Source organism: Dreissena polymorpha, chromosome 8 (assembly GCF_020536995.1).
Source record: "Dreissena polymorpha isolate Duluth1 chromosome 8, UMN_Dpol_1.0, whole genome shotgun sequence".
In the NCBI taxonomy this organism is placed as follows: domain Eukaryota; kingdom Metazoa; phylum Mollusca; class Bivalvia; order Myida; family Dreissenidae; genus Dreissena; species Dreissena polymorpha.
Window position 1 is genome coordinate 78,667,371 of NC_068362.1, and position 26,973 is coordinate 78,694,343.

General features: G+C 34.0%; 1 long non-coding RNA gene across 2 annotated transcripts in view; it reads left to right on the forward strand.

Moving 5' to 3' along the window:
- Nucleotides 1–19,894: 19,894 nt before the first annotated feature.
- LOC127841902 (uncharacterized) overlaps nt 19,895–26,973 on the forward strand; it is a 55,204-nt gene continuing 48,125 nt past the window's right edge. The window contains exons 1-3 of one of the 2 annotated variants that reach the window (XR_008031405.1): nt 19,899–20,222; nt 21,677–22,003; nt 22,153–22,252. This is a non-coding gene — a long non-coding RNA (uncharacterized LOC127841902). Of the gene's footprint in view, nt 20,223–21,676; nt 22,004–22,152; nt 22,253–26,973 lie in introns of those variants that run through there. The other variant, XR_008031404.1, reaches the window with a different exon arrangement.

Genomic DNA, 26,973 nt, shown 5'->3' on the forward strand with positions numbered 1-26,973 from the left:
TTTGCAAGACAATCTGTTATTGATGGAGTTGAAGGAACTGATGCTCCTACATTTTTAGCTCTATCTATTTTTTTTTTAAATTATGAGCTATTGTCATCACCTTGGCGTCGGCGTCGGCGTTGGCGTCGGCGTCCGGTTAAGTTTTGCGTTTAGGTCCACTTTTCTCAGAAAGTATCAATGCTATTGCATTCAAACTTGGTACACTTACTTACTATCATGAGGGGACTGGGCAGGCAAAGTTAGATAACTATGGCGTGTATTTTGACAGAATTATGTGCCTTTTTTATACTTAGAAAATAGAAAATTTTGGTTAAGTTTTGTGTTTAGGTCCATTTTATTCCTTAAGTATCAAAGCTATTGCTTTCATACTTGCAACACTTATTAACTATCATAAGGGGACTGTGCAGGCAAAGATATGTAACTATGACTGGCATTTGGACGGAATTATGGGCCCTTTAAACTTAGAAAATTGAAAATTTGGTTAAGTTTTGTGTTTTGATTCACTTTACCCCTAAAGTATCATAGATATTGCTTTCATACTTGGAACACTCGCAAACTATCATAAGGGGACAGTAAAAGGACAAGTTGCATAACTCTGGTTGTCATTTTACGGAATTATGGCCCTTTTTTGACTTAGTAACTTTCAATATATGGTTAAATTTTGTGTTTCGATCCACTTTACTTCTAAAGTATCAAGGCTTTTGCGTTCAAACTTCAAATACTTTCATGCTATCATGAGGTTACTGTACCTGGCAAGTTGAATTTTACCTTGACCTTTGAATGACCTTTACTCTCAAGGTAAAATGATTAAATTTTGCTAAAATTGCCATAACTTCTTTATTTATGATTAGATTTGATTGATACAATGACAAAACTACTCTTACCTGACATAACACAATAGACTCCACCCAAACCATCCCCCGTGCCCTCCCCCCCCTCCCCTCCCGAATCCCCCCTATTTTTTTTTAAAGATCATCTCACAAATGACCAACACACCCTCACATTATACCCCCCCCCACCCCCAAAATTTTTTATTTGTTTTGAAACGGTTAAAAAACACAACTATTTATTTTTATTATTTTATTTTTGAAATACCGTCCAACCATCGCGCCCAAGAACCTCCCCCCCCCCCCCGAATTTATTTTGTTTGCATTTTTTTCCGCATTTTTGGTAGATAATGTAATAAATGTCCACACCCCCACACTATACACCCCTCTTCACTCCACCTCTCCCTCCTTTGTGATTTAAATTGAGAGTCCATTCACCTTTAAAAAGAAAATAGATGAGCGGTCTGCACCCGCAAGGCGGTTCTCTTTTAGATATTGTTAGACCTGAAGTTGTAAAGTTTATGAGCAAACATCGTCAAATAAAAATAAATGAAGTGCTTATGTGTAAAATGGAGCGGCATTCCATGGTACTTGAGACTGGGGAGATCGTAGAAAACTGAAATAGTATTGGAGGGAACTAATGTCGGTGAACTATTTACCCAAATGGTAGATAGGATTTTGGAATCGTTTGCTAATTGTCAAATGAAGGGATGTTATTGTAGACTTAAGTCCGTCATTGGACTTGAAATTAACACCGTAACGTATAATCCATTAAAAGGTAAATCATACATTACATTGCCGGGTACGTTGGCTGCTAGAAAGGCAATTATTAACATGAAGAATGAAGATGACGAATGTTTTAAGTGGTGCGTCTAGAGAGCATAAAATCCAGTTGTAAAAAATTCCGAAAGAATAACCGAACAATTAAAAGAACAAGCAAAGTTGCTTCATTGGGATGGTATTGAATTTCCAGTTGCAGTGGATGAAAATGTTATGAGTTAATTCGAAAGAAACAACAACTTGAGCATCAATATATTCGGTTATGATTATAAAGAAAATGATTTTTACCCACTAATTATTAGTAAAAACGAAAGTGAAAAGGGTATTGTTTTATTGTTGATTTCAAATGGAAAAACAAAGCATTATTGCTTGATTACAAATTTTAGCAATTAGCATCGGGACGAACTGAAACCGGTCACAATAAAATGTATTATTGTAAAAGGTGCTTAACAGCACATCGAACTGTTGAGGGTCTTCAAAAACACAATGAATATTGTTCATTACACAGCACACAAAAAATAGTAATGCCAGCAGAGGGAACCGCAGAGTATTTCAAGCATTACTGTAGATCAATGAGGGTTCCGTTTGTGATATATGCAGACTTCGAATCGTTTATCGAGCCTATTAGTTCTTGTTTCCCAAATTCAACGACGTCGTTTACACACAAGTTCCAGAAGCATACACCGAGCGCGTTTTGCTATTTCGTAGTATGCTCTGATGGCTCATTGTATAGACGAGAGCCTGTAGTGCATTCAGCGAAGAATCAAACAGATGATGTCGCGCAATTATTTGTTAACTCTGTTGAACAAACCATAAGGATATTTACAACAAGTTAAAGTTTTCCGAGGGAATGATATTCACGAAAGATGATAAAACTGAATACGATGCTGCAACCACATGTCATATATGCGACGGTGCTGAAGGTGAATTCCGATTAGAAGGCAACAATGATAGCTATACAAAGATTCGCGATCATTGTCACTTGACTGGAAAGTTTAGAGGAGCAGCACATTCAAAGTGTAATTTAAGGTATAAAATACCTAAATTTATTTCTGTATTACTACACAATCTTTCTGGATATGACAGTCATCTATTTTTATTAAAAAGTTAAGTAATGGAGGACGAATTAGCTGCATTCCAAATAACGAGGAGAAGTATATTTCGTTCTGTAAGAAGATTGTTGTTGACACGTATACAAACAAAAAAGGAAAGGAAACGCCTATTTATCGTGAAATAAGATTTTTCGATAGCCTTAGGTTTATGCAATCTAGTTTGGATGCTTTATCAGGAAATCTTACAGATGATTAGTTTCTGAATTGGCTAAGGTCTATAGCGGCGAAGAGTTTACACTCTTGAATTAAAAGGGAATCTTTCCATATGATTATGTGAGCTCTGTTGAAAAAACTCGCAGAAACATCACTTCCCCCGAAGGAAGTATTCTACTCAATGATCACGGGTAAAGCTATAAGTAATGATGATTATGAATTTGCAAACAAAGAACGGAAGGCTTTTGACTGTAAAACAATAAGAGACTACCATGGACTCTACATTGAGAGTGATGTCTTGCCGCTAGCCGACGTTTTCGAAAACTTCAGAGATGCTAGCAATAAATATTATAAACTAGATCCAGCATGGTATTATACAGCGCCAGGGCTATCTATGGATGCGTGCCTTAAGTTGACAAAGGTAAAAGTTGACCTTACAAACGATTATGACGCGTTGCTAATGTTGAGGCAAGGTATTCGAGGTGGGGTTGGTACAATTTCAACGCGTCTTGGTTGTGGAAACAATAAGTATATGGGTGATGATTATGATGAAAGCAAAGATTCATCGTTTATAATTTATCTGGATGCCAACAACCTCTACGGGTGTGCGATGAGTAAGCCACTTCCAACAGGGGGGGGGGGGGTAAGTGGACGAATGGAAATGAGCTTAATGATTGGAAAAACAGTTCATGCACAGAAGGACAGGGGTGTATTTTAGAAGTTGACTTGGAATATCCTGATGAATTACATGATCGTCATAATGACTATCCACTAGCCCCTGAAAACATTATACCTGAGGGATCAAAAGTTAAAAAGCTTATTCCAAACTTGAACAACAAAACCAAGTATGAGGTACATTATGAAAACTTGCAGCAGTAAGAAAAGCTAGGGCTCAAAGTTACCAACATTCATAGAGGAATTAAGTTTGATGAAAGCCCTTGGTTAAAAAAAAAACATATATCGACTTGAACACTGATTTGCGAACAGCTGCAACTAACAACTTTGAAAAAGACTTCTTCAAGGTGATGAACAACAGTGTGTTTGGATAAACAATGGAGAACATCGAGAATCGTGTTGATATCCGATTGGTTACTAATCATACACAAGCGGAAAAGCTCGCTGCAAAGGTTAATAATAAAGGCTGTACTATATTTGATGAAAATTTAACAGCTATACATATGAGAAGAACCAAGTAATGTTATTACAAACCCATTTATCTTGGAATGTCTATTCTAGACTTAAGCAAAACAATAATGTACGAGTTCCACTATAACTACATCAAGGCTAAAAGTGGAAATAGGGCGAAGCTATTGTTTACGGACACAAACAGTCTTGTCTACGAAATTATAACTAAAGATTGTTATGAAGACATTTCAAACGATGTTGAAAGACTGTTTGATACGAGAGAGTATCCAAAAGATCGTCCCTCCGGAATTTAAACTGGTGTAAACAAAAAGGTTCTCGGAATGTTCAAAGATGAGGCAGCTGGAAAACAAATAGAGGAATTTGTAGGACTCCGAGCTAAACTGTATTCGTGTAAAATGTATGAAGGGAAGGAAAACAAAAAGTGTAAGGGGTTAAAAAAGAGCGTTGTCGAAAACACCATTACACACGACGATTATAAGAACGCGCTGTTTTCTCGCCAAGAATTGCTAAGGTCAATGAACGTTATCAGATCATACGCGCATGAAATGTATACTGTAACGGTCAACAAAGTAGCTCTAAGCGCAAATGATGATAAACGTATTATACAAAAAGACGGTATTCACACACTGGCTTATGGAAACTCCTGAGAAAATAACAAAATGAGCAATAATCTCTCAGACAATCAGAAGATAATGAAGAAGTTTAAGGGCGTGGGTGGGCGTGTCGTTCCCAACATTCCCATTTACAGCACGTTCTCAAGCACATCACAACTTATTGAAGTTGCAAAGCAACTTAAAAGCTCAAATGTTAGAGTAAAGTATGTACGTGACAACTATCCACGTCATCCCAATATGCCGGGAACACATTGGACGGCATGGATCAAAAACGGTTATGAAAAATATACTTTGACACTTAAAGTCTAGAGCCACCACTTGAACTTGTAACGTATCTAAACGATCAAATAAAAACAAAACGTTGATAGCACTATATAAAATGAGTTTTAATACCGAAAAGTATATTAATGTTGAAGGAGTTCTATTACCAAACGAACCTCTATCCAATTTTCAGTTGATAGATGCTGTTAAAAAGTTAAAAATTAAAAACTTTAGGGGTGTCTATGTTCGCTATGAACATCCGAAAAGCCCTAAAAAGGTAGAATGTGGAATTCTAAATTTATGCGACTCGCGAGGAAATGGTACATACTGGACTGCTAGGATCAAAAACGGTCATGAAAAACTGTACTTTGACAGTTATGGGCTAGCACCGCCAGTTGAACTCGTTAGCTATATAAGGAATCCTGTGTATTATTATAGCGAAAGAGTACAGACGAATGGTGAGGTGTTTTGCGGACACCTGTGTCTTTACATTCTTAAATAATGTGAGAGCGTAAGCTTTCAACATATAATAAACTCATTATATTAAAACCAATGTGCTTATAAAAATGTATGTAAACATATTTGGTACAACAAACGTCGGATCGTCGCAAAGAGTGATTTCAGGAGGTGTCACATTATCACAAGCCATTAATACGTTCTTAAGACGAGATAGTCAAAATGTAGCTGCTGAAAATATTAATATGGATTCTCACAATCTAATCAATGGTTTTGATCCTGCTAATGCTCAAGACGCTTCAACCAAAAAATATGTTGATAATCAAACAGTTTCAAAGTCTGGAGATACTATGACTGGTGATTTAAACATGGGTGGTTAGATTGTTAAAGGATTACCTGTTCATTATCCTACATTGTACAGTGGAAATGAAGCACTCAGTTGATAACTAGTTTGGTGAATGAAGCAACTACGAACAATAAACAGTATATAGATGATCAAGATGCTGTTACTAAATATTATGCTAATAATTTAACTAAAAAATGTTATTCGGGTTATGTTCCAATTTTGGAGGAGAATATTAGTAGAACTGGATTTGTAACAACTACAAGTGCAGCGACTACTTATACATTTCGAGCATACGGCGCATTTAATAGTCTTAATGCCGATGGTTCTAATGGAAGCTGGGTCACACCTGAAAAAAAGGATGGCTGCAAATGAAATGTCCTGAAGCCGTTACCATTTGGAGAGTGGCGCTCAAAACTCGAGCTATTAATGGTAAAAATATAACTGAATGGGATGTTTCTGGAAGCAAAGATGGGAAAACATTTACACCCCTGTTGACATCTGGAAGCAAAGATGGGAAAACATTTACACCCCAGTTGACATCTGGAAGCAATGGTGAGAAAACATTTACACCCCAGTTGACAACTAAGTTGTCAGGCTCTGCTATTGCTCCTTCGTTTTTCGATATTTCAACTACTTACGCATACCAGTATTATGGACTCAACTAAACAGCAAGTTCTGGAGCCGGAGATCTTGGAGTTCAAGTTATGCAGTTTATGTTTTATCAACCTGAGTTAAGAGTATCAAACTCTAATGTAAAAAATGAGATGTTATCCGTTTTTTTCTAGAATGTAGTAAGCGCAAAACTGATAAGGAAAATAAGAGGTACTTGGAACTTCTTGGTTTTGGAAAATGTGGTATGATAATTGACACTGACGATGGAACGTCTACCTTATTAAAATTTGATAAAACGTTTAAAATACCAAAACATAGAGCGTGCAACTGCATGATGAACTTAATCAAATGCTCTGGACTAAAAACGATGAGGTTGACAAGATGGCAGCAACCATTAAAGAGTCAATAAAACAGTGGAACAACGTTAAAAAACGGGATCAACTTAGGTTGATTGATAAATACGTGTTAGAATTAGAGTTTGATATGGAGGAGAAAATAAAATGGCAAAGGTGCTATAACCACGGCATTCTTACTCGGAATGATCAAACCGAACGACATTGTTTACCAATACTTGGAAATTAAACATATAAAAGGAACATATTTTTCATAGGCCTTAAAGGTCGAAAGTTCTCCAGCCGCCCCGTCACGATAATTAGAAAATAGAATTTTCATGGTTAAGGTGTTATTCGAATGTTTTAATACTTGTTTTAAATTTATGGTTAAACAAAGACCATAAATTAATAAAATTGTGGTTACTTCATGTTGACATGAAAGGAAAACTGCATTAGTATATTTCTTTACGGAAGGGAAACGAAAGGGAAACGAACGGGAAACGACCGGGAAACGTCCGTGAGCCAGAAGCCTAATTTAACCTCTACTCCTGCTTGCTTTCACATGCGTTTTATTGATGAAATTCCATTTTGATGACGCTGTTCCACGTGACTTTTAATTGTTTAACGTCTGATGATATGAAGAACGACCCTATCAAACGTAAACAAAGTAGTATTTTGGTAGGAATGTCTTGTTAACGACGATTTGAGTAGCATTTGCAGGTATTCAGAAGGTTCAATTTTTTGGTTAAGGATTTTTTAGTTAAGAAATTTAAATTTATCTGGCGATGTTGGTGGACTTTGCTGTAAATGTGCATATTATATATATAAATTACTTGATGACTTGTGATCCGAACAGATTTAGATTCATAAAAAACATAAAAAGAGTGCTTAATATCAATTATCAATTAAACTCGAGTATCGAACTAACGACAACGAACCAATAAGAAGTAAAAACGAACAAACCGACTACGGATTGTTTACAAGAAGAAAGTAAAACTATAAGTATTCATAGCCCATATGGTTCAATGATGAAACGGTCAGTTTTCAATTATCGTATGTCCTTTCCTGTATTTCAGAACGGCCTAAAAATAAAGGTGCATTTATATTCTTCAGAGAATTTCAATAAAAAGTATTTGTGCTTCTCCTACGGAAAACGTATTTAGCTTGAATGAAGACACCAGAAAACTGAAAGTTCGAAAAAGTTCCAAAAACAAAGTAAACGCAAACGTTTATTTGTTAGATATCAAAGGAAAAACATTTAAATATTGCATAAACACATACACTATATGATATGATCTAACAGGCATTCCTACGTCAATTTATGTAACAAGAACAAATGCGCAGACTAATCCTCTTGAGACTTAAGCGAAACCAATCTTGGAGCATATTTTTATTTTAATATTGTTCGATATATAAATATATATATATATATATATATATATATACATATCCTTATTATAAAACTGATAGATACAATGCTTACGAAATATATGTAAATAGTATATAGGACCTACAGTGATCCAGAAAACATCGCCGACAAATGACGCAATTGTCTGTGTGTTTTTCCAACTTAATAAGGTCTTTCCGTGCCAAGAGGATGCATAATGTGAGGACCCGGAGTGTGACGCACCACTTACCTAATTCGCGAACTTTAGGACGAACTTTGAATATCATGTATTCTTGCGGAACGGCTACTTATTCTTCCTTACTTGAAATATTGGAGCCGCGACCAAGCCCACGTGTTACTAAGGTTCCGTAACATACAGACATCCATATGATTTAGAAAATAACTGGGCAAGGCATAGCTGTAAATGTTACATTGTTTTTATACCATGTATCATGTCTTCTTGCGGAACGGCTACTTACACTTAAATGTATTATGAATATTGCTGGGCCAAGTGTGAGGTTGAGCGCTCTATAACCAGGTTTAAACCCCCAATGCTTTGCATTGACCGTTCTAAGGCGGTGACCCCAGCTTTATTCATATTTTGTGTTTATGTTGGTTTGTATTGTGCTGTATTGTGCTGTTTTGTACTGTTTGGGCAATCGGTCACTTGCCTTAAATAAAGGACCAACTAATTGTTTTTAATGAAAATTCAATACTGCTCCAGCAGCTGGAGTTCACTTCTTTATATTCCTTACTTGAAATATTGGAGCCGCGACCAAGCTCACGTGTTACTAAGGTTCCGTAACATACAGACACTCATATGAATTAGAAAATAACTAGGCAAGGCATATCTGTAAATGTTACATTGTTTTTATACCCAGAAGATAACATGAAAGCTGCATAATGGCACTTGCTTCGATGGAAACACAATGATTAATTTGCATGTAACATGTTTGCGACAAGTAAGATTCTTAAACTCTCATTTCCGACAAACTAAATTACATAAATAAGTGTTAAGAACCCACCTTTTTACTAAGTAAAATAGCCATTTAATACCTATTAATCATTGATACACACGTAACGCTGCTTTCTTACTCTGTTTTTATGGAGACCCAGGGGATGATAGAATCGCCAAAGAACTCCCAGAGTTACAACCTTACGGCGACTATTTTGAACATATCGATCTTCATAGACGCCACGTACGAAGCAGCTATGCGAAGATGATATTAGCTTTATTTGCTGATATATTGGTATTTAATCCGAAAATTCACTGTTTTTTTTTCACGGCATAGTAATTTTTTTCCACTAACATCGCCACAAAAGTTGGCTATGTAGATCGGCTATTCTTTATTTCATTAAATGTTTAATGAATCCTAATTTGGTGAAAATATGCAATAGAATGCATACTTCTTCTATATCTCTATATAGTAAATACATGTATGTTCGAATGTACCTAAATGATAGCAAGGTAAACATTTTTTAGAGACTTCAGGAAACATTATAAAACTCAACCTAAAAAACAAAAGAAAAAGGTTAAGGGTATGCATACAAAATGTGGGTCAATCATGTGTAAGGAAACAAACCACTTATTATGTCTTATCAAAAATGGCCGCAAGTTATCGTTAGTTGGCCATGTGGCAGTGCGTGCATGCATGTTTCGTTTTTATGCCTTAAAACTAAATTTAAAAGAAACAATCATAAGATGGGACTACATTTTCAATTGTGTTTTAATAAATATGATTTTACGTATTATGTTATTGAAATCCAGAAGACTAATACCACATATATGGTGCAAACATTCATTGCAAAATAGATACATTTGTGCAAAATTAAAAATAATTAAAACAACGCCCAGCTGAAAAGAAATAAGTTATTGATAAGTAAATGAATGGTTATTTCGAATCGCAATTTATATAATATGCTCTTCCGTTCACTGTAATATCAATAAAGATTAATTAAAAAAAATTAACGTTTAAGGTTGTGTTCTGTTTTAACGCTGTTCTTAATAAACATGTATAAGATAGATTGTGTATGTGCTTTGTTGACAGGACTGGTTGTGAAATGGGGTCTTTATTCGTTGCCTGTGGTCAATAACGAAAATAAACATTAAGTCAATACAAAAACGTATGATTTAGTGGTTTATTTGACACGCTAATGTTTACGAGATTATGGCTATGTATGTATGAAAACAATAACAAAATATTAGCTAGTATACGAACTCTTGTGCACTTTACTGATCTTCTGTAAAACTCATCAGCATTGAAAGTATTCCAATTGCTTAAAATGCTGCGCATTTCCACTACATTCCAAATAAATGATAACATGCAAAGAAAGAAATGCTTATCTAGTACTGATTTTTTTCTGTTCGTCTAGAATATTTACCGTTAGTAGATTATAAAATGCTATTTTGCCACAGTATTATGCTTGATAGTTCATTCACTTACATATGACAAACTGAGTTCACTTTCAGCTCTGGGTCCGTTATTTTGTAAAACGCCATCAAGGCCGTCCTGGCATAATAAGGTTGTCATCTTCATATTGAACGATGTATTCATTTCCGCAAACATGAAAGATCAGGTGCGGTTTTTACAAAATTAATTCATGAAAATTACAAGTTAGAGAGTAAAATTATCATCCCGTCTTCTATACTGCTGAATGAAACTTGTGTCAAACGAAACGATTGGAATAAATGTTATATTGCTTTTGCGGCAGAGGGAAAAAACATTAATCACTTAAAACTCGTTAATGCATTTGCCAGGATAGACACTCTGAGATTACTGTGTATAAAATAGTTCGTAATGTACTGTGATGTCTATAATGACACAACATATTTCAATCTCCACGTAGAGGTTTCGATACTTGCTCTCACATACAATCTCTGCCATCAAAAGAAAATCCTACCAGATTTGAAAGGATTTTATTTTTTTTAAGTATTATATTATGATAAGATGTATCATTTTCTTTTATATTTTAAAAATGGTGCATACAAAAAATACCTAACTTAAAAAGAGTAAAAATAAGAACGGTAAAATTATTGTACTACGTGGCTACGCTATCATCACAAGATTGGTTATGAAGGCAGGGTTTTGATCCAGCTATGCTGGTTCCAATCAAATATATGCGCGGAGGTTGACAATATTTGTAAATGCTTAAGGGTCCTACGCTAAGTCCGTGATCAAAGCACATTGCCACGTAGAGTTTTTACATCTTCAAAGAAGAAATTGCAAAACTGACCTTTGTGTATCAACCTTCAAACGATTTGTGTATTGGTATTTAATAATCTAAATAAACAACCACATGAAATATATTGGTTAGATGAATTGTTTCATATATATGTTGTTCATTGAAAATAGTGCGTCTCATTTGGCGTGGAATAATATGAGCTGAAAATCATATCTTAATCAAGATTCGCTGTTCAAAACTGTTTGTGAATGAGTTATATCAAGCTGGAAAACAAATGCACGACCCTACAAAACAATAAACTTTTAAAAATCAAATAAGACATGACCTAAACGTACATACTTTTGTTGCGTATATTATTTGTAATTTGCATGAAAACAGTGCTTAACAGTATTTAGATAGACACGCTTACACCAATATATCAATTCAATATATCTACAATTATACGATTTATCTTAACTTAAGTAATCAAGCAAGCCAACTTTGTCCCGTTGGAAACATTTTTGTCCCCGGATCCGCGGGAAATTATTTGATTCGCTAATCCGGTTTCATTTCGGGAATCCGTATGACTATTGGTTTACACCCAGGCCGTCCCTCTGTCCGTTTGTTTGTCAGTCCGAATCTGGACCCTGAAATAATTAAAAAATTACTATTGCATTGTTTTTTCCGCATTGTTTCAGTTTTCGCGTCAGACAAAAATTGTGCTATGTGTGCGTTTGACTTTTTTATTTCTATCAAATAAAGAATCATATAAGACTCTGTCTTTCAGTCAATCACATTCAAACATTATATATAAGATGTTATATGGACTTTTGCGGAAAAAAATAAATATGCATTTATATATAAATATAAATAAATAAATAAATATATATATACATGTATAAAAAATTACATATAATCCCAAGTTGATATTTTATAGTGGCAAAAATAATATCTCTTTAACTTGCATACCCGTTTGTGTGATCATTGGTCTCGAGATATTTGAGATATAATTTATGCTCAATAAACGATTTAAAAATTAAAAAAGCCTCTATGGACTTTAAAGTCTCTATAACGCTCAAAATCAACGACATTTCGTTAATTATTTCGTAAAATAAAGTTAACACCTTAACAATCAGTGTGCCTTATAGCAATAACCAAAATTTCAACGCTAAATGTGGTATGATTACATAGATGTTTGTAGATACAAAAGTCTCGTTTTTATTTATTTGTGGCCACAATTAATTCCCGCGAATATATCTATTCATACGACACTAGATCACCATTTTAGTGTTCATGTGTCGTATGAATAGCTATGCAAAACAATAATAAAAACGAGCATTTTGTATCTAAGACATCTATTTTACCAGACCACATCTGACGTTGAAATTTCGGCAATTGCCATAAGGAACACTGATTTTTAATTGGTTAAGTTTATTTTACGAACAATTGTACGAAACTTTGGTTGATTTTGAATAGTAATGTTACATTAATCTGTGTTCCATAAAGTGGAGTAGATGCTTATGTTCTTCCTTTCCTGCTGAGTAACTAGTCTTACGTGTCACTCGATATCGTCTGGATACGAATTTGCTGAGACTTCTTTCTTTTTTTCTGTTCTATCGTTCTAAGTTCAAACCGGCTTAATTAAAAATTATATAGGGAAGCTTCGTTCCGTTTTGCGAAGATTTCAACCGAGGGTTAAGCATCACACTGTTGTATTTTTGTAAACAAACATCAATCAAATATTAAACTAGAAAGCCTATTTTAAAAACATTTTAATGAGTGTGCATGCTATGATAGAAAAAGTACGCCTTAAATAAATCCCATGTATTTAAGTACTTGAAAACGAACTGTCATAAAATATAAAAGCTGAATGCTCGAAGTAATATCGTAAGCCTGTATGCACATATAATATAATGCATCTGAAAAATCTCCTTTAAAATTAATTGGATTCGACGGATTTTTACTTTATTGCCATATTTTCTTTATTAATCCTGGATAAGTATCGGATTGCCTGCACATGATATAGTACTCTACTGCCTCTGTAAAGGTGTGATGCTTTTCCATTGTTGTATTGGACACAGAAAACTAACAGAAATTTACGTAAAATCTCACATTAAGCATTGTTGCTTGTCATCTTGGCCCAAGTTTCTCTTAAAATATGCACAGTTATACTTTAATCCGTAGCATCTTTTAACGATTTATTTCATAAGCGAGAATTGATTCCCTTTGTTAACATTTATTTTAACTCAGTAGTATGATGTAATTTTTCGCGAATTTACCTGGCATTATCAATTACACACAAACTTATGTGTTATTTGTCTATCAAGTTTATATTTCAGTCGTAACACTTAGGTAATTTAGCAATGTATGTATTAAGTAAATTATTATTGTACCGTATGTACGGTTCCCTCATGTCGAGCGTTTTCAGGTTTCGATCATGCACTCCTAGTTTTTTTGTTTCACAAACATAACTACGCTTGAAAATAAATACAAACACAAACAAAAATAAGGACAAAAACAAGCATAGCAGCATTTCAACATCATACTTCGACTAAAATAATCCAAATGTATCCATATTCCATCATCTTCTTTACATTTTCACACAAATTGCAAAGTGAAGCAGACAACTGCGCTAATGTTTACATATGTGTTTGATCAATTTCCATAGAAAACTTTCACCTTCTCCCGATTCTCAGGAAATGTTGCAAGAAAACTGCTAGCGTAAGAATTGTCCGCGCGCATCGCGGCAGGCGACATACACATGTTCAGTGGGATTACAATGTCCAGATTTGACGCTTATTTTTTTAAATTTAAAATGGTAACATTTATGCCGAAATTCATGTTTGTGTTTATGCAATTCTTACGCACTTATGTGATTATGTTGATCAAAGAAAGAATGGCCGATATAACATAAACTTATTTAAAATGTAAAAAGAAGTTATAACAAAGTTAATATACTGTTTAAGTTAATATACAACATGTTCACTTGATCAAATTAAGAAGTTAAGTCGGCTTAATGCCTATTGCAATGGAGAATTCTTTCTTTCCGGTGTGACGTCTCGATACGAGGTAACCACGCGCGTAGTAAATGCTATTGCGGGTATGTATGGAACTATTGGCAGTGCGTGGTTAAACACTCTTTTAATAAACAATTTTCACCTTGATTAAACAAAATTAAATAAATCTTGGAAAGATAATCCTTTATTGTTGGATTGTTTGCATCGTAAATTCAAAAATTATGTTACTCGCTTGCTTAACCGCTCGATACGCAGTAACCGAAGGAAATCATTATTTTATAATTTTAGCGTTTGATTCGCCGCCATTTTGTTGCTATGGTCGACTTTGGGCCGGTAGGGTTGTCCCTTTTTTCGTAAACGGACTCACTGATTCAGTCTTTATGAAGCCGATTTTTAGAATCTAATGCCTGCGTTCATGTTATATCAACTCAATCCGAACCTCATCAACCGATCAGACTATAATGATACAGTTCACATCATCAACGAATTTTATTGAATCAATCACTTTGACCAAGACGTAATGTCATGGTACGACATGAGCTACAAAGATTACATCGAACAGAACGAGACAGATTTTGTTGACATGGTCAAACAAAACTGATTTGTTTCAGGCTGGGCGTGAGGCGATGATCATATTCCTAGCCCTGACCGCCACCACTTGTACTGCGGAACGACCATTTAGCACGCTGCGACGAGTCAAAACATGGCTAAATTCCACCATGTCCGACGACAGGCTCTCAGGATTATGTTTGATGAGCGTTCACGCAGATCGGATAAACACCAATAAGAATCCAGTTGGATTTTGTTAGCTGCAATATCAATATCATCCCTCAACTTCTGCTGCGAAGATTATTGTAGGAATGTATGCAGCACCAACAAATCGATGTCGATGGTTCTTAATTTGACTGGAAACTGATTTTAAAAGCCACATCACCCAGTATTTTACGGAAGTGTATACGTCATAATTCGTCAAGTACCAATACTTAAACATTCTTAATGTTTTCTAGAAACTGCATAATGGCATAGGTACCTTCATAAAATTCCATGGAAGAAAATTCCCCCCCACTATAAGCATCTGAAGTAGATAAAAAATCATATTCGAGGACATTACTAGTTTACAAGTCCCGTCTTGAAACGGGGCCTTCCGATTCCTATCACGACTTACAAATCACAATATTTATTGTGGGTTATTTTAAAGGACAAACGTAAATATCATCAATAGAGAAAAACACATGTATGATCAACTGCAATACATTCAATTTATCAACTTCGAATCATGACTCGTAACTTTCCAGATATACGTCTGTAAACACCACCATTCTGACCTTATTCTTACCATTGTCTACGCCTTCCCTCCCTTGATCCTCACCCCTTAGTATAATTTCTGCCCATGTTTAAAGGTGTTTTAAATATTGACCTTTCCTTAAATCTTGGAGTCCGTCTTGCGAAGAGAATTTTAGCGAATAATGATTTAGCGAGGATCGGCCTTATATAACTTCCTCGACGAACTTAAATTACTCGACAATTGCCTTAAATCAAAATTTAAAATGTGAAATTCGTTTTTTATTTGCTGTAATTGTTCTTCTCTACTCTTTGAATTGAAATCTTCATCTTAAGCTAAACTATAAATATTACTTCTAGAATGTTTAAAAGATTTTCTTTAATTTGACATAGTTACCTTTTTTGACCTCACATAACCCCGTTTCAAATTCAGCCAAGATATTATTGGTAAAACTGTTCTGACAAATTTTCATGAAGATCAGAAAATACATGTAGACACTATATTGTTAACAAAGATTTTTTTAAACTACCCCCACGCTCGGCTTTTGTCAATTTTATTTGCATTTGGGGTATATGAAAGTTCAATAATTCATCCAGATTTTCAAATAAAGGAATGCAGTTGGTGTGTACAGATCCAGTAAAGGTGTTTAAAGTTTAAGGAAGATGAAATACGTATTCTTTTACTGACATTTACTTTTTAATAACTTGTTATCTGTGGAAGAGCGCCATGAAATGAAAGTGGTTTCAGCCAAGTAGAAATTGTGTTGGTTACAAACAAAGTGTCATAAAATGCAAAATAATATCATTTAAGTAATATTTTGAACTTAAGTTTTATAGATACACTATATACAACAAAAATACCATAAAATAGACAGATTTACTGTTTTACCTTTTGAAATAAAAATAAAAATTCAACATGCATGATTCGTATGTTCAGCAGTAAATCACCCAATATAGCCATCACGTAGTTTTAATTTAAAAAATAAAGAATGTGCATAACAATTGCAACATATTTAACAATAAACATAGCTTATATGCTATATTAATAAAATTACGTTAGAAAAGAAATAAAACGCGTCGGAAAAAATATGCGTTGTCGGCAGTATTCGAACCTGCGCGGGAAGATCCCAAAAGATTTTTAGTCTCCTTAGCCACTCGGCCATGACAAATTCACATTAAAACCTGTTTAAATTAGATATCCATAAGTAAACAGGTAAATAGGCTCTTCGATCTTTGAAGAAATCGCGGGAAATCATTACGGGTGCGCTTCCTTAAGAGTCTTAACGCACCATCGCAAACCAACCCGCAATTGCCCGGGCGCCTGAAAAATGTGGAAAGCGAGGTTTAAATAAACGTTTAACAACTACTACTTATCAAAATGTTATCTGATATCACATGTTATCACATATTTCATGCGATGTTTAGTATAATCCGTTCATAATTATTTTTGGGCACCTTTAGGGCACCTGCGTTTTCTCAAATTTGGTTCGGACTTATTAACAAACGCGCTTGGAATTTAATTTCCTCAAAATGACAAATTACATTCGTGTCATTTTATTCAGAAATGCGACGACTTAAGTAATTGCTTTTTGCAAGTCGATCATCGAATGAACCGGGATATTATATAACGTGAAAAGACAAGTACAGTGGTAAATAAACATAATTTGCGCACAATTCCTTAAAACGGCAGAACAGGTCATACTTCTTTCAAAATGAATGCGTCCTGTGAACGCATAATAACAGAAACTTAGCTTCACTTGAAATATGAATGCATTCTTGACGCAGGAAGCGGTAGTGATTATATGAGACATATCATCATATACAAAACAGATCATGCGTTTCACTGTCGGTTTTTAACAATTCTGCAACGTTTGGAATAAGCATCGACATCTTCATTATCTGTAAGGTCTCATTTTCATCATAGACAGCGATGTCTTTGAAAAGATAACACCATATTTCCTTTGAAGTCGTTGTTTGATTGCGAATAATATTCAGGTTGGTTCGTACGTTGTTCAATAGGTTTCAGTCAAAGAAAAATATGCATAATACCAATTGTTAATCAATAATTTTAAACATATTGTTAATGACACAAAAAAGATAACAACATCACAAACATTATTGACATACCTACTTCAGTTCCATGGAGCCTGTCTGTCACAGTCTGTTGAGGAGGTCGTGGATTCTTTTTTAATGGATCTTGCCGCGCAAATCTCCGTATTCTTTAAGTTTGGGTTACTTATGGCTGTTACATTTATTGTCGACAACACGTTATAAATCGCCCATGGACCTCCAATGGTATCGATCTTGCTTAAAAGATAAAAAAATGTATGAATTTTAATTGGATAACCACTATGAAATATTTATCAGTTCACACAAAAAAGGCATCTTTGCTCATTATTTTCAGAATAGTTTTTTGGAAATAAGATAACTGTTTTGTTTGTTTGAGGAAACTACATCACTTGATCATACAAAAAAAAAACGAATTGGCATTGAGTTCCATGTATTTCCTTCACCACTAGAACACACAACTGTTTCATTTCATGTTACTTTATCTTTTAAAATATGTGAGCAAATATTTGCCTGATTGTAAATTAAAACAACTGTCAGGGTGCACTTTTTCACTCCAATTAATAATGTATAAAGTGTGTACTAATTACACAAAATGCATCATCAAACAACTGGACTGCAGTTGGGTTCAAATGAGTCAATATGTCGGGCTCAATACGCGTTCAAAGACGCTTGTTTGCTTCTGCTCATATTTCAAAATGTCATATTGCATGTATTTGTTCAACACTTGTTGATATAAGAAAGAAATACATAAACAAAATAGTATAATAATCCATCTGTTATTACGTATTACGTTGTGGGGACAGTGGTCTAGTTGTAAGATGCTGGTCTAGGGAAAGGAAGGTCCCTGGTTCGAATCCCGCCCAGGGCACTGGATTTTTTTAGCAAAAAATTAATTCAACGCATGCTCCTCTCAACCCTGGTGTATAAATGGGTACATGTGAGGGAAATAAGTCGATGTGCCGTGGCTGCTTGTGCACCATATGTAAACGGACGACTTAAATCCCAGTGGTTAATGTCGAAGTCGGCTGAAGATGCATATCGAAGCAGATTATAAACCGCACCTTTAACCTTTAACCTTTACGTATGTACGATTGCTACAACTAACCAATAGGTCTGAACTAATAAAAATGCGTTTATTTGTTATAGAATCGTTGATTATAAGATCGAATTTGAAACATCGTATAACGTAATTTACCAATTGCTCATCCGCTGTACTATAATATACATTTGTTTTGTATATATTCATGTTTGTTGACAATTATTTTTCTGCGTTATATACATGTTGACATATATCAATACCAACCACACGTGATGTTTACGATGTACATTGTGCGTGTAAATAAAATGTCTATCTGTCTGTCAGTCTCATATCTCTGACCCAACCGTGGGTTGATAAACTTGTGATTACGTTAACTTACGAGTGCATGGTTTTATTTTATCGTTTAGTTAGTTAAATGACTTCAGATCTGAAGCATAACGTCTTATTATTTAATTACAGTTTTTCAGTAACGGCTACATAAAGGAGTTTACACTATCTGGTAAATATAAGCAAGGGTTATTTGATTTCTGATTAAAATCATTTACACATGTACCATGCATGGAAATCGATAGTTAATGTTTTATACGTCTTTACATTTTAAAATGTCCTTAAAGGTAGTAAAATATAATGATACATTATGTTGATTTATTGAATGCAATCCTTACGTTAACAAATTGTTATCTTTAAAAATGATTTAGATTTTGTTTCTTACCTCATGATATTGTGATTTACAAATGCAGATTGTTGTCGCGTGAATTCACATTTTATATATGTAATTTAACTCGTTGTATTGGACAATCTCAGTCATGTTTATCATTAAAAAATTTCCGGATGAATAGCTGGCAGATGTGAATATAAGCGATTTGTTTACAAAGAAAGTGATCCGATGTGATCCGACGTACGACGTACGATCATCTCCAGCAATCGAGTAAGCAAAAGCTGTTATATTGTATTTAATTCTTGTATATTTGTTTAGCTTTGGACGGAGTTTGATGAAATTAGTATTTTCTTGTACCTTGCTTAATAAGGCAGAATGATCGATAAAAGCTATTGCCGTATAACTCTTTTAAATGAACTAGGTTTCCATGGCTTTTCCCGACAAATACTAATCAGGTATGTATCTACACGCTTGACAAACTTAACTTGAAATGTATTTGTCTTTGTAGGAAAGAATGAGGGCGATCGTTTTGACCTGGAAATATTTAATCATAATAAGCTATGCATTAATTTTGGTGAGTTTATGTAAATGAGCATAATTATTATGTGTATTTTAGCAACCATATTTTTGTAGAAATATTTAAGTATAATACATGTATATGAAGTAGTATGCAATAAAGAACAAATCGATAATAATACTTATCACTACATTTGGTTATTCATATCTTAAAGGACGTTGTTCATCAATCGACAACATACGAGCTTAAAGAGAGTGCTTACTGTGAATGGTATTGTACGAAAGTAATACAACAATGGGACGGCACATGTCCTGTATATGGGTCATGTCGGTGGTATTGTCAGGCAAAACGCAAAGACTGCACCCCGGGTACACGATATCATTGTGCCAGAGATTTACATAACAAGGACTTATTTATTGAAGCGTGCGCACCGGAAATATTTTGTTTGGCAGGTATGCGCAATATATAGAGAATACTATGTTAGTGTGATTGTGTACTTAAATTTATCCCACGAGTAAAGAAAGGTTTACATGGCGAGGCTTGCCGAGCCTTGTAAGCCTCTCTGACACGAGTGGGATAAATTTAAGTACACAATCACACTTACATAGTATTCTATTTATCCTACAATTTTGTTTTATTTAATTTATTCCTAAAATAAAAGCAAAAACACATTAAATTATTTGAATCTAACATTGCGTAGTAATGTTTATTGTGATCTTTCCTGTTTACGGAAATCGAAATAGTCCTTAAGAATTCCACGCAAAAGAAAAGTAACGAGACAAAATAACTCTATACGCCTCTATTCAAAATTAACCAGCGTTCCAAATGTAACACATTCAAGAAGAACACAGACGGTTGTGTTCAAACTACAATTCTTGTTTCACCACTATAAAAAACAAAAAAACAAACATGGCTCCCGCCATTTTGAAATTTACAAAATGTGTAGACACATACCGTGGCTACGTGAAGCTTGATTCAGCATTTATTCCCGCCGATATTGTTAATTTTAGTCTTTAAACAACTCTTCTTTTTACACTCTTTATACTTATTTACATAAAATTGTTGTACTACTCACCAAAGTTGTATAATAACCACGTCCATGTTTATTTTCGTAATGTTTAATTTGCTTCCATGACGAGTTAAAATTCTAGACAAATTTCTTCATCGCCATCCATCTTTTCCATTTTAAAGCACTGGATGTAAGCAGGCAATTCTTTGTGGATAGACATTCTTTGATTGACTGACAAAAGGAACGACTAAACCATCAAAGAAATTACCATTTTAATTCGACATCGATTTCCTTCGAAAAGTTAAAGAACAACTCACTGACACTTTTCTTAAATTTAATCCATCAATTGTTCAACAAAACATCACGTTATTCCAGTACATTCGACATTTTAACTAAATCGAATATGCAGTCTCACCAGTTTCATTCCAGTTTTATATCCAAACGCTGTGTTTTTCACATTCATAATATTATAGTAATCCATCGTAAACACACACAAACACTCGTAAACTCGTTAAACGACTGCGTACCCAATGACCTAAATGACGCAATCAGGGGTGAAAGAAAAAGTAGTCCCTATGTACATGTTATAAAAATAACTGCTATAAACCGGATCTAAAATAGCGATAAAGAGAAAACCTTATCTTTTCTTTATGAGTCGTATTTGTTCTATAAAATCATTTAGCTGTAGGATAAAAGCATACTCGTAATATAATGATTGTAGACCATGATACTATGAAGAAAATATAGCGATTAGTATTGTGAAGTAACATGATAAGAGAAACATTTTTAAGCCGACTTGTTATTTGCACATTAAAATGTTCAATTTTCATAAAAAGAGAAAAGAACGTTATATTTATATAAATATATATTTTTATCATTGTATGATAATTTTTATAGGAGAAGAACCTCAAATATCTTTACATCAGAGTGGTAAAGCCATTGTGCTTTGCCTACCATGTTTCCGACGAAACATGTACAATGGTCGCCACAACACATCATCGGCGGTTTTTAGTGAATGTCCTACTATAAAAACAAACTTGTGTGTGCAGACAGAGCACAAAGTTGACTGTCACAAAACTTCATTTTTGGAACTTACAAAAACTGACGGGTATTGTCGGTGTGACGCAAGAAATGGTTATGCAGCGCAATCAAAGGAAATGTGTTTTTATGAAAATAAACGCTGCTTCAGGAAGAAATGTTCTGCAGGCAACGTTCTTTCTTTGAGTGAGTATAATATTTTTTTACTTTATTTGAAATGAAGAATATCAATGAAATGTAAGCATATATAGTATATTTGGAGTTATAAATATTGATTTTTGATGTCAAAACAACTCTTGGAAATAAATGTGCAACTGATTTCGCTATTCTTCAAGATTACACGTGTGTACATGAATGCCCCGTCGGATTCGCACAAGATGAATCCGATATTTGCAGCACGCTGAAAAGGTACGTCTGTGCCTGTGTTGACGTTGGTCTTTTTAAAATATAGGCATTAAGTACGTTAATTCGTTGAAAGTGAGTTTTGATCGTAATGTTTAAACGTGTAAATATTATCTAATTTAGTTTCAAGAGTGTTATTCATGTCGTAACAGTATTTATATTATTTCAAAATATTTTAGGCACTTCATACTGTTTTACTTCACATAAATATGAACACATTAGCACCTACATATGAATAAAAATCTAATGTTCATGTTGTTGGTAATTAAGTAGTAAGTGTAACACGATGGCATTTATAAATACTTTATAAATAAACTTGATTATCAACATAAGATATTATTCTATATTAATGGTTGCATGCTGATATATTCATTTGCATGAAGCATTGTTTTTTTTATAGTCCTTACCCTGAAATCGCGTCCGTATTTACAACTGTTGCAACTGTTGTTGAAGACAAGGACACACATTTGTCTACCGGTATATTGACATTTATCTATGTAAACTCAAGTTAAACAAAAACCTGTCTATTGAATAGAAACATAAATGACATAAATTATGTTTAAACAAGTGTTGGTTTTGTATGTAAATATCGTACGCATATACCACCTTTTCATTTCAATCAATTTTATAGTATCTGACACGATTTGCCATTTTATACATATTTATATTGGGTGTTACGGTGCTAAGGAACAATTAGGAAAAGGAGGTCTTCTGGTGATTCCTTAGTATGATAGCGTTCTTTTTAAATTACCTTCTTTTCATCATAAAAGCATTTGCACTCATATTTCATTTGCTGACTTGAAAGTTGAATGTAAGAATATTTTTACAAATATTATTCACGTGTCATTAAAGGCGCAATGCAAATATTCCGAGTGCAGTACTTTTGTTAATTAGATAACCTTTTGCGAATTTACAACGCGATAAATCCGTGAGTTTATCAGAATATAAAAAATAAAATGACCTATAGCATGATATATACAGAATAACAGGTTGCTGCATGATTTTTTTGTAATATTTCAGACAAGGCATAGAATATTATAACAGCAAGGCTTGCCAAGCCGTTATTTTTTTTCGTGCCGAGCCTGATTTATTACAAAAAGATCAGGCAGTAACCTGCTTTTCTGTTTATCATACCTCTACGTCCCCGACTTTAAAGAAATAATGAAAACAATCGCTCAAAAGCTGCATTTTTAGCTGGAAAGAATATGATTTGTCGATTGACGTTTTAATAATGAGGTCACGAGCACTTGCGCTTAATATTTATAAAAGATTTTTTTTGCTGTTTGAGTTGCATTTTGAGTTTAAAATCTATTGCATCTTGGTATCAGATTGTTTGTTTTGTTGAATCTGATTCAATTTTACTAAAACTGATTACTTTAAAGCTGATTGCGAGTAATATGACCTACCTCCTATCATCGACTTATATATAAACTTCCTGTTGCACCGGTGTGATAAATGTTTTAAAATATGCTTTTTACAGAACGAAAGACGATATGTTCAGTTTACAAAACATTCTAAAATGTTACGTCGTTTCATACGTCGACTTGATGTAAACATAAAAAGGTCATATTACTAAATTTGAGTTAATTAAACGATAATTTCCGAATCGAATTTGAAAGTGTCCTGCTTTCGAAATAATAATAAAATAATTTAAGCCTTAATGATGGTAAATCAATTTGAGAACTGCAATATTCTTTTTTATCATAGTTTTATCAGTTTGTACATGTTTTAATTTACTTGAAGAACATATATCTCACAACATAATTTATATTTTAACTACCGTTAGTTTACGTTAGCATACATATTCAACATGTATATAGCGAATAGAGCGAATAATACAAAGACATGTAATAACAATACATTTTTGTAAATATAATATTGGCTCGTTCAATATTGTATGAAGTTGTGTGCTCGTCTTAATATATAGTGTTATGTTGCGATGTTTAATAACGTAATTTAATTGTAAAGCTCAATTTCGACGATGTTATTATTTTGTAATTGACATAATTGTTCTTTCAGAAAAACCTCCGAATGAGTCAATGCCGAATGAACGAATATTCGAAGTAGTAGTCACAGGAGCATCTTTATTGATAGCAGCCTTAATAGTTTTAGTCTTGGTCAAACAGTTGAAAGGTAATTACAAGTTAAACATTCAATATATTCTCATTAAATATGATATTATCTTGATGCATAAAAACTTTTCATGTTAATGGCAAAACTTTAATTGTTATCAAAGTAATTCATTCGGCAATAAATTCTTTGACAGGTAAATGTTAAGGACTGTTTATATGAAGTATAAAATACAACACTCATTGTATGAGCATGGATGGCCAAGTGGTCTAAGCGTTAGACTTTTACTCTAGGGGTCAGTGGTTCGAGCCCAGTTTAGGATTACTTTTCTTTCTTGAAATGTATTCTTGTTTGTTTTACTGGAACTTTATGGATCCAATATTTACATTTATCAATATCAAGCATTTGGTAACAAACTTCTCTACATGCCAAAATCTGTTAAAAGGTCCCTTTCAAACAGGGTAAACAACATACAGCCTTAATATATGTTTAAAAACTAGTCTGTATTTTGAACTTAATTTTCGACATTGACAAACAGACAGCCACGCTATTCTTGCGTGTGACTCACCGACTCATATTGCAGAACATTTGTGTAAAATAATGGGCCCTTATTTAGATACTGAAAGATGGAATGTGTTTCAATCTCCGAACTTAAGATTTGACAAAGGAATTTGAGGTAGCCAAACGGTTCATGAGCGTAACACTTAGTCTCATATAGATGAACATTTGTTATTTCAAAACCTTTCATGCGTGGTGGAGTTTTCGTCCCAACCATGATCGGGACAGACGGACAGACTGAAAGAGGGACAAACACACGGGGAATAGTGATTTTAATATGATCCCTTTTTCAATCGGTAGTGGTAGTATAATCAAATACTTTTCGTCTATACGAATCACATATTGTTTTTACTTTGACAGATAGGAGACGAAAAGGGCAAGAAATTGGGAGGCGGAAAACTACAACGGGCGAGGCATGGTATGGTATTGCGCAAGGGGGGGTTAGAGGGTTAGGGTTAGGGTTTGGGTTAGTGTTAGGGGTCGGGTTAGGGTTTGGGTTAGCCTAAACCCAACCCTAACCCTAATCCGACCCCTAATCCTAACCCTTACCCTAACCCTTTTTTGGGGTTATCACCCCTGACCATGCCTCGCCCGTTGTAGTTTTCCGCCTCCCCCATTATTCTGTGACTAATAGGTAACATTCTGTTTTGGCCTTCGTTGCATAATGAACTATTTCTTCTTTGTAAATAACTAAGTATTTTTAATATAGATATTATTGTATAATAATTTTAGCATATTAATATATGAATTAATCTATCATTCCTTATCATATCATATCATTCCATATCATATATCATATCAAATAATATTATGTCATCCCATATCATATCATATCATAGATTCTAATATCCATATGTTAAATTGTTCATTGAAATTATTCGGTTCACTTGTACTTCCAAAATTTAATACTAATCTGTGTTAAATGCTCAATGTTGTACCGATGTCATTTTGCTTTTTTCATTACACGCATATAATCGAGTAATGTGATTGTTTCGTGACTCAGTTATTCAATTGGAAGTTAAGAGCACCCTCTTCTGAAAGAAATGGTTTTTGTATTTCAATTTTGGACTAAACATGTTTGCGTTTTAATACAGTTTCACAGTCTAAGTACGCTACAGCTAACACGCGCACAATCTACTGTAAGGATTTAAATTAATGTATCCGGTTGCAACAATCATAAAATATAATTACTGATAATTTTAAACTCTGTAGGGGACAATTTTGTAGTATATACAATAAGTTTAGGTTTTTACACTGCACATGTATGCAGCATGATTAATGTCAAAACTGAATTATCATTACATGAATCAAATTTTTCAACTTAAGTGAACGCTATTTGATGTTACAATATTCAGTTAACTTCAATCCTAAGAACATTAGTTTAATGCTAAAAATGCTTATAAAATTACAGAATGATAGGATTTAATTACCCTGGTTCAACATTGATTGTTTCTAATTTTATTTCAGAATCGAGACCGTTTCTTCCGCCCATAAACCTGAATCGTAGGTCAGAAGTCATAATTGCAGGTATGTAAGCACTGAAAACAAACAACGGTTAGTCGTTATGTGCTGCACGGTTAAGCATATGGGTTATATAATATGATTTCAACTTATTCATATTATCGAAATTCCCTATCGTGGACAATTTTCGGATATACTTCATGTAAATAAACGATTCTATAACATTATTTGACTACATTTTGCTATGTGATTTAGTTTGTACACATATGCATACACATTAACAGAAGTCATAATAAATAAAGTGTATAATTAATTCGTTCCTTTATGCAAGAGTTGGCATTAAATCGACAGGATTAAGCGTAGTGACATCAAACATATCAAAATGTCAGTTTAAAAATGATTGATGGATGGTCTCAAAACTACTTGGATTAAACGATTAAAACATCCATCTATATCGAACGCAAAGAAGACATTTTACAGTACTTTGCTGGAAAGCTATCAAAATTATTTAGTTTTAGAAAATCACATTTTTAGAAGTCGTACGATATAAACACACGGAAATCGATCGGTCTTTTTAAAAGACATTAAAGGGCACCTTTTCACAGATTTTGGTACGTATTGAAGTGTGTAATTAAATGCGTTATATTGATAAATGTAAACATCGG